This window comes from Giraffa tippelskirchi, chromosome 2 (genome assembly GCF_054371585.1).
Source record: "Giraffa tippelskirchi isolate mGirTip1 chromosome 2, T2T-mGirTip1v1.2.pri, whole genome shotgun sequence".
NCBI lineage: Eukaryota > Metazoa > Chordata > Mammalia > Artiodactyla > Giraffidae > Giraffa > Giraffa tippelskirchi.
The window spans coordinates 163001794-163010899 of record NC_137276.1 but is presented as its reverse complement, the minus strand read 5'-3'; the positions used below and the strand labels follow the sequence as shown (position 1 = coordinate 163010899).

The 9106-nt window shown below is 49.5% G+C and overlaps 1 long non-coding RNA gene across 1 annotated transcript; it reads right to left on the bottom strand.

The window, feature by feature from the left end:
* Positions 1 to 5621: 5621 nt before the first annotated feature.
* On the bottom strand, positions 5622 to 9106 carry LOC145538800 (uncharacterized). Its single transcript, XR_014077255.1, has 3 exons — positions 7734 to 9106; positions 6878 to 7007; positions 5622 to 5757 (listed from the first exon to the last, which is right to left on the bottom strand). It is a non-coding gene; the product is annotated as an uncharacterized LOC145538800 (long non-coding RNA).

The window sequence follows — 9106 nt, the reverse complement described above, 5'->3', positions numbered from 1 at the left end:
GTCCCCAAGACAATAAAAAGGAGTGCATGGGCAAGTGTACTGATTTAATAGGACATTTTAGTCAATGGTAAGAAATCAAAGTGGCCAGTAAAGCGATCCAGAGTTGAATTCAGGATCTCTCCCTTAGATCTCTTCTCGCTTAAATGCTCCCTATCTCAATAAATATGTCTAAGTGTTGGGGCTTTGAAGGGAGGGGGCCCAAGAAAATGACAGCTCTCTTCTATTTCCAGGTCAGAACCATCTCTATGATTTGAGGCTGGTTCAACTGCTTAGGCCTCTGCCCTGAACTGAACGTGCCTTCCAGAATGTAGGCTTCTACACAGGGGGTGTGAGTAGGGGTGGGGAGGGCAGAGCTGGCCCCACTAAGCTCATGGCATGGCCTTGAGACCAAACTGGATCACACCCATCTGTGGCAGGCAATGGTGAATAGAAAACTCAGAAGGCTCTGAGCCATACTAGCCCAGTTCCTCCCTAATGGACCAATCAGTTGTATAGGGAGCCATGGGGACAGAGCTCAGGAGTGTTACTCTAATAAGAGTCCCTTCACCAGGAAACATAAGGAGTGGGGAATGAGTGTTCCCCTAATACCCTCCTCCACCTGGCTGTACAAGTTACATGCCTCAGAGTGATCTCAGAAATCCCCACCTCTCCCCATATCCTACTTACCACCAAGTCCTGTCAATTTCCCTTCCTAAACTTGTCTTGAATCTGTCCTCTGTTCCATTCTACAACCACTACTCAGTAGCCCAAGACTCTATTATCTCTCACCTGAATTCTCATAGGCCTCTTCATCTACTTTTGCGGTCTCCAATCTGTCTTTAGTTTTGGGGAATCTCCCCATGGAATGAGGCTTTGGCCGCCATGTTTGTTTCTACCTGTTTTCCAAGGCTGGTTCTCTAGCCTTCCTGCTGAATTTCAATGCTTCCCAATATCCCTGAATAAATTCCTTTTCTGCTTAAGTCAGGCAGAATTAGTTTCTGTTGTTTTCAACCAAGAACCATGACTGGTATAGTCTGGGGCCAGCAGGGCAGTGACATCTGACTTCTCTATGTAGCCAAACACGTGGCTGCCAAGCATGGAGACACCCCAGGAGGGAGCAGGACTGCTCTGGCAGCTCCAAAGTAGGGCCTCCTCAGGAACAGGGAGGAAAGTTGGCCATTTTGAGCCAGATAGAGCCTTTAGATGGAGTCAGGGTTCCCACAGATCTGTGGGTGGAGGCCACATCAGAGAAATCATCCTATTATTGGGATATGCCCATGGGGTGGGTCACCTAATACACCCTGGACTGGAGGTCTGGAAAATACCGGATAGATGGAGGCCCAGAGAACCCACAACTGGCTCATGGTCCGTTGGGAAAGCAAAAGCCTGCCCCTCCTGGGCCTTCTCATACTTGTCATACTTTAACTGAAGAGACTGTACTCTGGTCATCTATTTCAAGAGATTTTTCCATTTCTAGGACATTGGGTCTACTCAAATAACAAAACATGGGAGGAAATAAGCAGAGAGTCAGAGTGCACTTACCATACTTCCTGATGCCTCAAATAATAGGATGTCAGTGTAGGAAAGGCCCTTGAGACTATCTAGTCCTGTGATCTCAGATGTCAGCAGGCCTCAGAATCATTCAGAATCACCAGGTTAACAATGTGGGTTCCCAGAGATTTCATCAAGCCCACAGCTGATCCACTAGTCCTAGTGTGGGTTTTGCGTAAGTTTTCCCAGTTAACAAGTTGGTAGAGAATAGTAATCCTAGTCCTTTAACTCATCTTACAGAGAAAGGAACTGAGACTCAAAAAACAAAATAACTTGACCAAGGACCCCAGAGAATCAGTTGTTGACCTGGACCCCAAGCCCAGGTCTCCTGATTCCCACTCCACTGGACTGGCCATGGCTCATACAGGGCATGGAAAGTGCTTCTTTCCCAGGTTGGTTGCATGATTTTGGTCCCCTACCTCCATTTTCTGATTATACGAGGAGCAGCTTGTCATGGAGAAATGCTGGAAGTCAGGATGGATACCCTGCCCTTGTCTTTGCCAGAGAGGCTGCTGTGGCCTTGGCTGAGGAGAAAACCCCGTGGGCAAAGCCAGGAATTGATATGTCAAGACTTTCACTTAACCTAACACAGTCACAGGCCCAGGTTCCAGTTCTGGATTTTCCAGTGCTCTGTGTGACCTTGAACAAGTCACTCCCATCCCCAAGTCTCTGTTGTGACCAGTTCATAAAATGGAGATAAGTCTGCTATCTGCTGTCTGTCCTGCCTACCTCATGGACCTCTGGTGTGAAGGTACTCTGTAGACTCCCAAGTGCTACCCAAGCAAGAGGGATTACAGACACTGGAAATGTGACTGAAATACCAATTTCCACTCAGGGTTCCTTGAGGACATGCCGGGCCCATCTTAGAAAGAGCAGAGGAAGTTAAGAGGCCGCCAGCAATGCTCCAGGGAAACTCTCAGAGCCTTATGAGCTGGCTGGCAAGAAGAACCCTCTGCTTGCACAGAACTTCTGCGTCAGAATCTGTCATTGCTGAGGACCACTCTCTCACTCCCAGGGGGGTGTGTGTGTTGGGGGCAGGGGAGTCACTGGATCAGAGCCTTCCTGTCTCTGGCCAGGACCCTCTGTCCATTTCTTAAAGTGTCCTGGCTCAGGAGCCCCTAGGAAGTGTTCAGAGGACACCAGGGGTCCAAGAGAAGCCACACCACACTCTTACACACCACAGCCTGTTTTGATTGTTAGAGCAGGTTCAAGAGGGTGGATTAGCTTACTCACAGTATGTTTTTCTATCTCACCAACATCACACCCCTCAGGACCATTTCCCTAGGGCAGGAGTCCCAGTATACCTCAAGTTATCAAGACACCAGGATTCTTACACCATTCTGCCAAAAAGTTGCCTGTCAACTTGCTCAATCCCTTCACCCCTTTGAGGCTGTTTTCTCATCTATAAATGGGGGAAATAATTTCTGTCCCTCCCTCCATTGTAGGTGTGCTGTGTCAAATGAAAACACTGTCAGGGAGGGCTTTGTTGTCATGATCTTGTAAGAGAAGCAGACAGAGGAGGCTTGGACAGGGAGCGAGATGGTGGCGGGGGTGTGGGATGTGGAAATGACCTTCAGCTCCCAGAAGCAGGAAAGCTCTATGGAACTATTTCATTCCTGTCTCCACCTGGGGCTGTCTCAAGGTGGCAGGTACTGGTCATTCGAAGAGGAGAAAACATATCAGACCTGGGGACCTTGTATGATGAAGCCTAAAGAAAAGTTTTCCATGAGAAGACCTAAGCAGCCACTTCCTTGATAGAGGTGCGAGGTCACCCAAGCAAGTGCTTTTCAACCCCTTTCCCTCCCCTCACCTTTTTTATTTTTTATTTTTTAGCACATCCCATTCTTTACAAGATCTTAAAGCAAATTCCTTATCGGTTACTTTTGAGGAATCTCTGAGACCCTAGGAAGCACCACTGATTTCCTGTGCAGATGAGGGAAACAAAACTCAAGCAGGGGTGGAATGTGACCAACGCCACGCAGTAAGTTGGTTAAAACAAATTTCAAAAACCACCTGGAAAGCAGATCTCTAACCCTCAGCATAGGTGTCTCCAGCTCCATAGAGCATCAAAGAACCATGCAAAGTTTTCTTCGTTTCTCCAGCCATTTCCATACCCTGAGGGAAGAGGCCCAGCACGGAGGTGTGGAGTAGTGAATAGGAGGGTGTTGTATTGGCACCACTGGAATAAACAAATCTCCTGTACAGCAGGAGACTCATGGTCTCCTCTGAAAACAAGAACGTTTGGCAGGTTGTTTCTGAGGCACTGCGTCCCTCGCTGAAATAAAGCAGGAGCAGGATGGGCAACTCTGGACAAATGGAAATTCCTGCCAGTTGCCAGACCCTTCTCCGTCGTTCCCCCGAAGGCTGGCGGCCACCCCATGAGATTGACCCATCCGCAGAAGGGCCCCAGGTGTCTCTCACAATGGTCACAGGGCACCTGCATTTGTCATCAGCCAGAGTGGCTTTTTGATGGTCCTTCCTGCCGCAGGTAGCCGGCAGGGGTCAGACACGCCGAGCCCTCCACCACACTGGCGTGGAGCAGGTGGTCCACACACGGGAGGGGTCGCGGGACGGGAGAGGACTGTCAGGGACTGAAGGCTAGGCATACGGTTCTACCACAAAAAGATTTATGAGACTCGACCAAGGTCCCCCACCGCCCCGACAGCGCTGGGGCAGGGGTCACCAGTGGAGGAGGGCGGAACGTATCCCAGCTGCCCGGCCAGGAGGCGGGGAAGGGCGGGGTCGCAAGGCGACCGGAGGAGCCGGAGGGAGCCAAGGGGGCGACCGGGGCCATCGCGGCGAGGCCACCCGGACGCCCCGCCTCCTGCTCCGGGCGAGTCCGAGTGCCCGCTTGGCTGGGAGCTGCTGAGGGGACGCCGGGGCGCCCGGGCCGCGGCCAGAGCACATCCCCCGCCCGCACAGACAGCAGACCGCCGCTGCTCCGGGCCTGCCCGCAGGACCTGGCTGCCTCCCTTCCTCTCTTCTAGGGGTGGGTGTCGCCTCTAGTTTAAGGCGGAGATGCTTTCTGAAAGGACTTGAGATTAAGCAGAAGGTCCTAGCTTTCCTATGAGGAGATTTTGCTCACCTGGAAAAACAGGCCCTTCTGGGGGATTAATCACCGCGCAGGGTAGCTCGAGACAGGTGCTTGTCAAGCCTTTAATCCCAGTGTCAGCTGGCAGACAGCAGGGCACCCTGCCTTCCCAATCCCAGTGACTCCTGGTCAAGAGAGACTCAGAATGTTCCAGGGAAGAGGGACCCTTAGAGACTAGAGCTCTGGAGTTTTGTGTTTTGCACACTGTTGTAGATGGAAAGCGAGAACCCCAGGGTAGTGCAGGGGAGGCGGTAGAGTGAGAGATTAGACGGCACCCCCATCCCCCTCCCTCTTTCATTTTTGCTGCATTAAAACTGCAGGAGACATCATGTGGAAAGAGTGTAACTAAGCACAAGTTTGAGGCCCTCTTTCAAGTCTATTGTTTTCTCATTTTTATTTTGTTGTGCATGACCTTGAGCAACTTAAAAACCTGAGTCTCAGGTTCTTCATATGTAAAACAGGAATAAGAATAGTACTGCCTGCTTAAAAAGGTTGTTGTAAGGATTAAGCGAATTAATGCATGTAGTGTAGCTTATAACCTGTCCTGCCTGGGCCACAGTGTTTTAGGGGTTGCTATTAATATTATTGCTATCCTTACTATTATTTTTTAAATATGGCCCAGAACAGAGAAGGGACTTGACCAAGTGACAAGGGAACTTGGTAGTAAAGCGGGAAGCAGTACTAAGCTTTCCTGTCTAGATGGAGTTCTTGATGTTTTAGACATTTCGAGATTGATGCTCCATGGAAATCTTTGAAAGTAAACACAAGTCCATTTAGGGGAGGCCACACATTTAAGTGGCCTCTGGCACAATCTCCATGATCCTCCGGAAGTAAAGGAGGAGGGGGAGTGCAGAGAAAAGGAGGGAGATGAGAGGAGGAAGAAAAGAGAAAGGTGGGGAGAGGAGGAGGTGGAAGAAGAAATGTCTGGAGCCTTCTGAGCTCAGCCACTAAACAGGAGATGTCTTATCTCTGGCTGCTATAGCAGGATACTACAGACGGGTGGCTTATAAACAACAGAAATTTATTTCTTACAGTTCTGGAGGCTGAGAAGTCCTAGATCAAGGTGCCAGCAAGGTCAAGCAAGGGAGGGCCCTCTCCCTGGTTCATAGCTGGTTCACCAGCTGAGGATGCCATTCCTGAGGACAACACCCTCATGACGTAAGCAACTCCCAAAGACCCCACTGCCCAATATACCATCATCTTCTGGGGTTAGGATGTCAGCATACAAATTTGGTGGCACACAAACATTCAGACTATAGCAGATGATCACATTGGGGGTGCTCTTGAGGGGACACCCTCATTAGGTGGAGGAATTAGACCTTAAAAATATTTAAAGTTTGACTTTTGTTTGGAGAATACGGTCTCGAGTTTGTGTTGCTCAGGGTCTCAGCCTGATTTATGGTCAGTTTCAGTTCAGTCACAATTCATGAGTCTCTCCTCTCAATCTAAGCTGAGCCCAGCTTGAGGGGGACCCTGCTTAAAGCCTGAGGAACAGTCAGGGCTTGTGTCCAGCAGTTAAAGAGAATCTGGTTCTGAATCCTGTCACTTTCTGACTGACTGGGCAAGGATTTAAACCTAAGCCTCAGTTTAATCATCTATAAAATTGGGATTATATATCTTGCCTCATAGTATCATTGGGAGGATCAAATGGGATAATGCATATAAAGTGCTTAACCCAGGGCTTGTCACTAGGAAGTGCTCAATAAATGTTCATGACTATTATCATCAAATGTGTCTGCCTGCCCCTATATGTGCGCAATGACTTCCTCATCTTCTTTCTAGCTAGTGGCCTATTTTAGTCAGAATTTGGTTTGCCTCCAAAGAAATAATCCCAAACTACATAATTTAGTAGTAATGTAGAAAAGACAGTGTATTTCTTCACATAAAATTTGAGTAGCTGATCAGGTATGGAAAGTAATAGTTTCCTTGTATCTGGGATTCAGACATTATCTTATAATGCCATACATGACCTTGACCCCATGGTCTAAGATGGTAGTATCCAAGTTCCAGGCAGCAGAATGACAGAATGAAGGAGCCAAAGGGTGCTTGTAGGCTCTCTCATAAGAAAGGTTCCTGGAAGCTGTTTTACTACCATGTCTGCTCAAATGCCATTGGCTGGAACATAGTCACATGATCACCTATAGCTGCAAAGGAAGTTGGGACATGTAGTCTCTATTATGGGCAGTCATGTGTCCAGCCAAACATTGATGGGTATAGTGCTATAGAAAGGGAGAATGTATAATGTATATCAGAAACCTGTAGCAGGCTCTGCCCCAAGCCTCTGGCTTGTGCAGGAGAGCTAGGCAGCTTGAAGTCAGATCCCAAAGCACTAAAAAACAGGAATGGGAGCATGTTGCTTCTCCTCAGCTTTCCCTGGTGGCTCAATCTGCAATGAGAATGTGGAACTCAGGCCTCCTGCTGTGGGTCAGAGAAAGTCCTGTCCTGTTCAACTACCTCCTGGGCCCTCCCAGGCCTCAACTCTAAAGGCAGGAAGAAAACTGGAGAGGCAGCTGATGCCCCCTCCTGGCCAAAGAGAGGACACTGAACGACACAGGGGTTCCGAGGGGGCAGAGTGACACAGAAGGTGGGCTTGGCACTGCCTAATGGACTCTTCCCTGGTAGGATACACACCTGAAAATTGTGGGGAGGCTGGGCCCCCAACTAGTACCACGATCCAGATGCCTAACTGGACAGACAGATCTGCACTGGGCCTTGCACCCTTCTTTTCCTAACAGGAACACTCTAGCCGGCCACCTGGCCTCTGCCAGGGCTCAGGGAATACTTTTCCTTTTCCTTCCCTTGCCCCACAAAGGTCTCTGAAAAGGGAGGAGAGTTCACCAGCATCTCCCTACCCTCCCTCCCTCCCCTTCTAAAACAAGCCCTCAGGAGACTTCCCTGGTGGTCCAGTGGCTAAGATTCTGCACTCCCAATGCAGAACCCAAACACAGACAGCCTGGGGTGGGAGAGGGGCGGTGATGCGCTCCCAATGCAGACAGCCCAAGGTAGGGAGGGGGGTGACGGGGTGGGGAAGGAAGCAGTCCGTCCTCCCCAAAGCTGAATGAATGGACTGATCTCCCTGGACAGTTTCAAAGGTTTGTGCTGGAGAAAATACCTCCTTCTTTGCCAGGGATGCACTTGTTACAGGCTTTGAGGCTGAAGTTCTTCTGGCCGATAACTCCTTAACCCAACTGGCATCCTCTTCAGGGATTTCTGGCGAGGAGGTGATGTAGGGCTGTAGAGTTTGTTCTGCATTTAGTAATCAGAAAGGAGCACCTGGAGGAGGAAATTACCTCCTCTGTCCCAGGTCCCTGGAAGGAGCAGGGTGAGCGGTGAGGTAGGCTCTGGCTGCTAGGGTTCAACTATGAGTGTTTTCTGATTTCTGTCTCTGCCTCTGGAACACCCTTGGAGTAAGACCTGTGTATTTCTCCAAAAGGTTGAGGTGGCATTGGTTGGGGATGGGAGTTGTTTAGGCCTGGCCTGTACTGGCCAGGAGCCTCCTGTGTCCCTTCCCTGTGCTAGGTGCTACGGACCTTACACACCTAACAACCCTGCAAGGAACTCATTGTTACCCCCATTTTAGACATACAGAAACTGAGGCTTGGAGAGACTGGATTACTTGACATCATTGTGTCATCGGAAGGAAGCAGAACAAGATTCAGTCAGGTCTGTCTGACTCCAGAACTTCTGTTCTTTCTACCTAACCTTGCCCAGAATATTTCCAGCAAAGACTGCTTCTTCCCGCTCCTCAGTCTGGCTGCAGGCTCTCTGAGGTCCTTGCATCTCTAACGGCATCACCGAAGGGCTCTCTTCCCCAAAGGCTGTCCACTCAGGGACCCTGATTTGCCCCTTCTTTCTCTGCTGCATGAAAACAACAGCTTCCCCGAGAGTATCTTTTTAGCGTTCTGCTGCATTTTTTTGTTGTACACTTAACCTCACACAAAGTCGACCCCCAAACCTAAAAACTCCAATTCATCACATTCCTCGAGGTGGCATCCACCCCTCCTTGTCTGCCCTCAGCCTGAGCATCTGGTCTGCTTCTACCTTCAGCCTCCAGGTCAGTGGTCATAGCACTGTTGTCTTGGCCACTTCCTGTTGTTGGCATCTGGACAAGGCCCAGTAGTGTTCTTCCAGGGACACTCACTTTTTATTTTTCCTCTGAGAAAGTCAGGTGACTCCACAAGTAGAAAAAGACCCCTGCCCATTCCTGCCCCCTCACATCTGCTGTCACCTGGGTGCTAAGGCTGTAAAGGGAAGAAGGCCACTTAGGTTGTGTGTAGACTGAAAATTACCAATACGGTAATTTGTTGCTGATAGAATAGAGCATTTTGTTCCTCCCCCATATCATGGTATCTGTCAATGAAGTTTCCTAGGAGAGCAGTGAGTTGCCTGCCACTGGATGCCCTGTGCCCAGTATAACACCTGACACAAGATGCAAATAATAAAGGTGGCAGAGAGGGAGCAGATGCTATTAAGCACACAAGTCCC